Consider the following 8,365-nt stretch of genomic DNA (forward strand, 5'->3'; position numbering starts at 1 on the left):
AGTGAATATATTCCACGTTTAGCTAATGTATCTATTAGTTGCAAAGATGTAAAAGTTGTCGAAATAAACTTTGAAATTTTGGTGAAGAGGAACATCTCGTAATAGTCTTATGACAATATTTGAACTAGATCCCAAATCTAGTTCTTCAGGCAGTCTATGTGCGGCATTGTTCTCTTGGTCTGTATATATTTCAAAATTATAATTAAATCCGGATATTCCAGCTAGCACATATAGTTTGAACCCCCATTTATGTGGTTTCATTGGCAGATATAGTTTAAGGTATGATTTGCATTTTGTGGAACATAGTTGCTCATCCACGGAGAGGAAGCTTTCATATGGTACCGACTTAAATTTTTCAACCAAATGAGTAATTAAAAAGGCGATCAAAACTGGGATCAGGTATTGATTTTATTTCGCCATTGTTACTGAAATGTAGTATTGACTTAATTTTTTCAAATCTATTTACAGACATTGTTTCCTGTATAGTTTTATTTCCGACAATAGGTGTCCAGTATCGTCTGTTGTTTGGAATTTGGATTACTGACATGAGAATGCATATTCCGAGAAATTTTTGTAGTTCCACATCATCAATTTTCTCGGGACGTGCTGGATTTTTTTGCAACTATATAAGTTTGATTGGTATGTAATATATGTACTTCAAAAGATCCTCGGAGAAAAAGTATTTAAAAAAGCTACAAGCTCCGCTTAAATTTAAAATATGATTCGGCAAGTTTTCACTACCTTTAAAACCTGTGTCTAGGTTGCCACTGTCAAAACTCTTTCGCTTCCATATAATCTTACTATATTTCTTTTTGAGTGTGTAATCAAAATGGTGCTCTTGATATTGATTCGCTTCTTCTTCTTTTCGTCTTTCTTCGTTATGGGCTCGATCTACATCGAACTCCATGTTAATGTCTCCATCATCATTATCGAAATATTCATCTTCACTTTCATCCCAACATTCTATAATTTTTTCAATCCCCTCATCGGTAAGTGCCCTGATAGAAACAAAAATGGATTGAATGCATGACATTGCATATATGCAATTGTATGGCATATGTGCAATTTCAGTTTATATAGGCGCAAACGCATGAAATTGCAGATATGATATCATTCATCGTGGAGCACGTGTAAATATTATTTGTATCATAATATTAAACACATATCAACGAAAATAGAGTAAACTTTTCAAATCATACTTACATTTTACAAAAATTTATCAAATTTTCAAAATATTCAGAAAAATAGATCAGCTTTTTTGAGGTACTCAAAATGCCTATTATTATTTCGCTTAATTTAGATGAACTAGTCACGATGCTGGAACAAATTGTTATAAAATAGAATGTTTAGCATCTATAGAGTGATATAGAAACAAAATAACGGTAAAATATAGTAGTAATTGCCAGATAGACATAAAAGTAACATTGCATATATGCAATGTCATGCAACGAAGGGTTAATTTCATTTCTTCCGGTGTCTGAGCCATTATTGCAAATGCCGATTGGGAATCGGCTATTGAGATTTTTTTTCGCCGTTTTCTTCTACCATCTTTAAATTAGATGGGAAAAGCATATGACAGTTCCATAGCAAGGCTAAAGTCTTTGATTCTGTAAAATCAAATATATTTTATAATGGAATTACATATATATTGCAGAGAACACAAAATTACCTTCGCTGCAGGCTTCCAATTCTTGAAGTTTTTTGGAGAGAGATCAGCTTCTCTCTCCAAAAAACTTCAAGAATTCATTGTCAACAAGTTTATTAATTTCGACTCGTAAAAACGCCAATGCGATGGAAAATCTTTTGCCTTGGGGTATTTCAAATTGGAATCTATATATACCTGTAAAATATAATAAAAACATTTTATATAATCGGACCATTTTTCTAGGACTTCTTTTGATGATTTTGATTCAGCGATTTGGCTGAATTGTAGTTTGGGCGCATTTTCTCCAAAATAGGTCTAATTCATCGTTAGACACTGTTGAAGCGAGTTCAGCAAGCTACCATTGGAGAACTTCCCTAATGACTTATATGATTGATGCTTATGGAGAGCAAATACGGATTCGATCCAAATCTCTTTATTTTTCTCTTATGTTTAAGATAATAGTTTGTTTTGCACCAAAGTTATCTTATTCCTTTTTCTATTTTACTTGAAGTATGATTTTGTAATTATTTATCTTTGCATTCGTTTTCATCCTTCCATTATATAGTAACCGTTTCATTTCTAACGGATTTAAATATTGAATTTTATCAGTGAAATGGTTAGTTAAGTTTGAGCAGTTGAAGTAAACGGGTCAAGTTGACTCTTCAATAAATTTAACTCAACAATAAGGTGGTGTCTTTTTTATTTCGTAAGGCACTAGGCTTCGCGCTCCATTTTTAAAGACACTTGGAGTTCTTAGCCCCACGAGAGCTTCAACCAGAAGCACGAGTCAGCATATGCTGACTGGCTCTTCAACCCCCACCAATTGCACTATCGAAACAAACGATTTAGTGCAATTTAACAGATACATTTTTTGATCGTAGAAACTTCGAGGTTTCGTCTGCATCACGTTTCGTAACTGAAATCAACAGAATTAGAATTTATTAAATCAAAATTCTTTAATGTCGTCTTACTGTAGATAACTTCTGTCGGTTGCATCTCTTTAGACTTTTCGGTAAGTATACCTCGGGTTTGTCGCCGTAAGTTATATATTTTGTGATATCATTTACCTTTTTTCCTGAAGCATAAAATTCATGACAAAACAATGTATCAATATTTTTAAAATTTCTTTATTTTACAGGTATATAACTAATAGTATGTACCAGCGATTCTGTTGGAAATATTTTTCAAAATTTGTTTTTCGATTTCACTGCAATCTGCAAAGCTACAATCGTATCCCTTCGATTCGACATACTTAGCGATTGTTCCAATTAACAAGTTTCTTTGCTCCTCAGAAAAAGTATTTTTTTCCGCGTAATATTCAAGCAAAAGTTTTCCGATTTGGGTATCAGAGAGCATGTCGTGGACCGAACACATAAGTTTTCTCACATGGGCCTGCTGCTCACTTATACAAGGTTCTATGCTATATCCTCCACACAATTCGTGATTTTATTTTATTTTTTTATTACATTTATGTTCAAATTGCGCAAAATCTCCAAGTAGGAAATCCCGAAACAACATTTCAATGTGTTTGGAGGACAAAATGGGTAATGTTTTCATGTTTATGTGGTGTTCTATAAAATATTACAATAATACAATGATTCCGTTTGAGTTTCGTTTAGTAGAAACATTGAGACATTTTTGGAAAATTGTAAAAATTTACCTTTTGGTATTTATTTTAATTGCTCCGAAGGACAACATTTGAATTCTTTACCTTTGAATTATCCTACCTAATAGAAAAATATATCGTTTTTAAGAAAATAGAATTCTAATTTTTACAAGTAAACAAATTTTTCATTCATTTCAACTACAACCTCCAGATTTATAATATCGAAATTATCGTTTATTTTTATACCCTCCACCATAGGATGGGGGTATATTAACTTTGTCATTCCGTTTGTAACACATCGAAATATTGCTCTAAGACCCCATAAAGTATATATATTCTGGGTCGTGGTGAAATTCTGAGTCGATCTAAGCATGTCCGTCCGTCCGTCCGTCTGTCCGTCTGTCCGGCTGTCCGGCTGTCCGTCCGTCTGTGGAAATCACGCTAACTTCCGAACGAAACAAGCTATCGACTTGAAACTTGGCACAAGTAGTTGTTATTGATGTAGGTCGGATGGTATTGAAAATGGGCCATATCGGACCACGTTTACGTATAGCTCCCATATAAACCGATCCACAAATTTGGCTTGGGGAGCCTCCCGGAGCAGCAAAATTCATCCGTTCCGGTTGAAATTTGGTACGTGGTCTTAGTATACGGTCTCTAACAACCATGCAAAAATTGGTCCATATCGGTCCATAATTATATATAGCCCCCATATAAACCGATCCCCAGATTTGACCTCCGGAGCCTCTTGGAGGGGCAAAATTCATCCGATCCGATTGAAATTTGGTACCTGATGTTAGTATATGGTCTCTAACAACCATGCAAAAATTGGTCCATATCGGTCCATAATTATATATAGCCCCCATATAAACCGATCCCCAGATTTGACCTCCGGAGACTTTTGGAGGGGCAAAATTCATCCGATACGGTTGAAATTTGGCACCTGATGTTAGTATACGGCCTCCAACAACCATGCAAAAATTGGTCCATATCGGTCCATAATTATATATAGCCCCCATATAAACCGATCCCCAGATTTGACCTCCGGAGCCTCTTGGAGGGGAAAAATTCATCCGATCCGGTTGAAATTTGGTACCTGATGTTAGTTTACGGCCTCTAATAACCATGCAAAAATTGGTCCATATCGGTCCATAATTATATATAGCCCCCATATAAACCGATCCCCAGATTTGACCTCCGGAGCCTCTTGGAAGAGCAAAATTCATCCGATCCAGTTGAAATTTGGTACATGGTGTTAGTATATGGTCTCTAACAACCATGCAAAAATTAGTCCATATCGGTCCATAGTTATATATAGTTCCCATATAAACCGTCCCCAGATTTGACGTCCGGAACCTCTTGGAGGAGCAAAAGTCATCCGATACGGTTGAAATTTGGTACATTTTGTCAATATGTGGCCTCTAACAGCCATGTAAAAATTGGTCCATATCGGTCTTTAGTTATATATAGCCGATGACTTATTACACAAAAATTGGTCCATATCGCCAAAAATAATCTACCAAAACTTTATTTCCATAGAAAATTTTGTCAAATTTTATTACTATAGAAAGTTTTGTCAAAATTTCATTTCTATAGAAAGTTTTGTCAAAAGTTTATTTCTATACAAATGTTTGTCAAAATTTTATTTCCATAGAAAATTTTGTCAAAATTTTATTTCTATAGAAAATTTTGTAATCTACCAAAACTTTATTTCCATAGAAAATTTTGTCAAATTTTATTACTATAGAAAGTTTTGTTAAAATTTCATTTCTATAGAAAGTTTTGTCAAAAGTTTATTTCTATAGAAATGTTTGTCAAAATTTTATTTCTATAGAAAATTTTGTAAAAAATTTATTTCTGTAGAAAATTTTGTCAACATTTTATTTCTATACAAAATTTTGTCAAAATTTTATTTCTATACAAAATTTTGTCAACATTTTATTTCTAAGAAATTTTTGTCAAAATTGTATTGCTATAGAAAATTTTGTCAACATTTTACTTCCACAAAAAATTTTGTCAACATTTTATTTCTATAGAAAATTTTGTCAAGTTTTTATTTCTATAGAAAAATTTGTCAAATTTTTATTTCTATAGAAAATTTTGTCAAAATTTTATTTCTATAGAAAATTTTGTCAAGGTTTCATTTCTATAGAAAATTTTGTCAGAATTTTATTTCTATAGAAAATTTTGTCAAACTAGATTATATACGTATCTAATCGGCCTTTTTTTGTTTAATATATACCCCGTATGGGCTAACTTACAATTTAGAAGACAGTGTTAAAAAGTTTTACGATACCTTGCCATCGGCAAGTGTTATCGCAACCCAAGTAATTCGATTGTGGATGACAGCCTTTAGTAGAAGTTCCTACGCAATCCATGGTGGAGGGTACATAAGATTCGGCCTGGCCGAACTTACGGCCGTATATACTTGTTATGACTTCAAAAGCAACAAAGTGTGGATTAAAAACATACGAGTATTGTACATTTCTGCAACATAAGTATCTTATGGAATCTATACGTACATTGCATTGAATTGCGTATATGTTCAAATCACGTTCTTCAACAGCAACAATATCGTTACCAAAGTAATTATAGCCAGAGTAAGTATGTGAAACTTCGGTGTTAAATTTTTTTTTGAAGACTTGTTGGTATTCTTTGCAAATACTTTCTTTATTTGTTTTTAGTTTTAAAAAGAAATTTTCAGAAACATAAGAATATAGAAGATCATCAAGTAGCTGAAAAAATGCATTAAAAAATTCCAAACGGTATCTCCTTGGGGTACGAATTCCCCAAATATCAACCGAAAATAAAAACACAACGGCACCATTTGTGTAGCCGACAAGTTTCACTTACAGTCTCTTTAAAGGAAATAAATATTTTTTCTGTACCTTTTTCATTTTTAAAATATTTAAAAGTTTTAAGTGTTTTATTGAAGTCTTCTACAGAGCAATATTTCATAGTTTTTATAAAATAATGAAGACAATTACATATAATAAGGTGATCGATGCCTTCGTATATATCATGCATTATGTCAATTGCGAAATTTTCGTTGCATGGAATGAGTTCGCTATCAATAGCTTTTCTATAATTGATCGATTTCTTAACATTTCGGAATTCTGCATGGATCTATTTTGACACTCATTTTTGGCATTAAACAAAACCTACAGTAAAATATAGCAGCTAAATTATCTCCTAAAAATAATTTAAGAACAAAATCCACCCGTATGGTCCCCTCTTTTGTGTATATATCGATACCATTAGTTTCCAGTACAGATGTTTGAATAGAACATGCCAAAAAACTTCACTTAATTTCGAAGAATTTCTAGGTAAGCACGTAAAACTGTAACAAAATTACAAACAGAATTTTTAGTCGATTTGGAACCTAAAGGGTTATTAATACAGAAATCATCGGGGTACAACAAGTATGGTACCAGTAATTTATTTGGATATATTGTTTGGATATATGTATATATTGGATATATTCTTTTGCATAGCGAACCCTGAACAAAATTTACGAAATTATAATTTTTTTTCTGTTTTGTCTATATGGGAGATAACGTCATGTATGTAGTAATTTTTCGAATATTTTACGAAATTGGAATTCCACGGGTAGAGGAATTTTTGTCGGGGCTAAATGGTATGGGGTCACATAAAGCTGCTTTATTTTTAAGAGATTTTTTAAATTGATACTCGGTTTCAAATCCCATACATTGTTTACATCGTTCACAATTGCCTTTACAATCTTATTACGTAAATTCTCCTTTTGAATAGAATCTTCAATGAAAAGTAAAAATTGTTTCACTAAATCCTGTGCCAATTTCTGTATAATTTTCAAGTCTTCGCGACAAATGTTTCATTTAGAATGAAGTTGCAAAATAAAATGCCTTGCTAAATTCTACATTTTACCTATTACTTCTTCGTAGTTATAAATACTGTTCGAATTATTTCCAATGTCATTCATGTTTGTAAAGGGTGATTTGTTAAGAGCTTGATAACTTTTTTTTAAAAAAAAACGCATAAAATTTGCAAAATCTCATCGGTTCTTTATTTGAAACGTTAGATTGGTCCATGACATTTACTTTTTGAAGATAATTTCATTTAAATGTTGACCGCGGCTGCGTCTTAGGTGGTCCATTCGGAAAGTCCAATTTTGGGCAACTTTTTCGAGCATTTCGGCCGGAATAGCCCGAATTTCTTCGGAAAAGTTGTCTTCCAAAGCTGGAATAGTTGCTGGCTTATTTCTGTAGACTTTAGACTTGACGTAGCCCCACAAAAAATAGTCTAAAGGCGTCAAATCGCATGATCTTGGTGGCCAACTTACCGGTCCATTTCTTGAGATGAATTGTTCTCCGAAGTTTTCCCTCAAAATGGCCATAGAATCGCGAGCTGTGTGGCATGTAGCGCCATCTTGTTGAAACCACATGTCAACCAAGTTCAGTTCTTCCATTTTTGGCAACAAAAAGTTTGTTAGCATCGAACGATAGCGATCGCCATTCACCGTAACGTTGCGTCCAACAGCATCTTTGAAAAAATACGGTCCAATGATTCCACCAGCGTACAAACCACACCAAACAGTGCATTTTTCGGGATGCATGGGCAGTTCTTGAACGGCTTCTGGTTGCTCTTCACTCCAAATGCGGCAATTTTGCTTATTTACGTAGCCATTCAACCAGAAATGAGCCTCATCGCTGAACAAAATTTGTCGATAAAAAAGCGGATTTTCTGCCAACTTTTCTAGGGCCCATTCACTGAAAATTCGACGTTGTGGCAGATCGTAAGTCTATTCATGATGAAATGTCAAAGCATACTGAGCATCTTTCTCTTTGACACCATGTCTGAAATCCCACGTGATCTGTCAAATACTAATGCATGAAAATCCTAACCTCAAAAGAATCACCCTTTATTTGCTATTCCAACAAAATTCACAAATCCATCACCATCGGCAAAATCATTACTGTCCCCAACAATATTGCCAGTTTTATAATGCCTTTCAAAATGAACTTTAAAATTTATTCGAAAATGGTCAGATACATTTTGCATACTTGCACTCGTATATCGTCCCTTAAGGACAATAATGGGTTTTAAAATGTTGAAACATTCATTCCATTTTGTAT

This window comes from Haematobia irritans, chromosome 2 (genome assembly GCF_050003625.1).
Source record: "Haematobia irritans isolate KBUSLIRL chromosome 2, ASM5000362v1, whole genome shotgun sequence".
Classification (NCBI taxonomy): Eukaryota; Metazoa; Arthropoda; class Insecta; order Diptera; family Muscidae; genus Haematobia; species Haematobia irritans.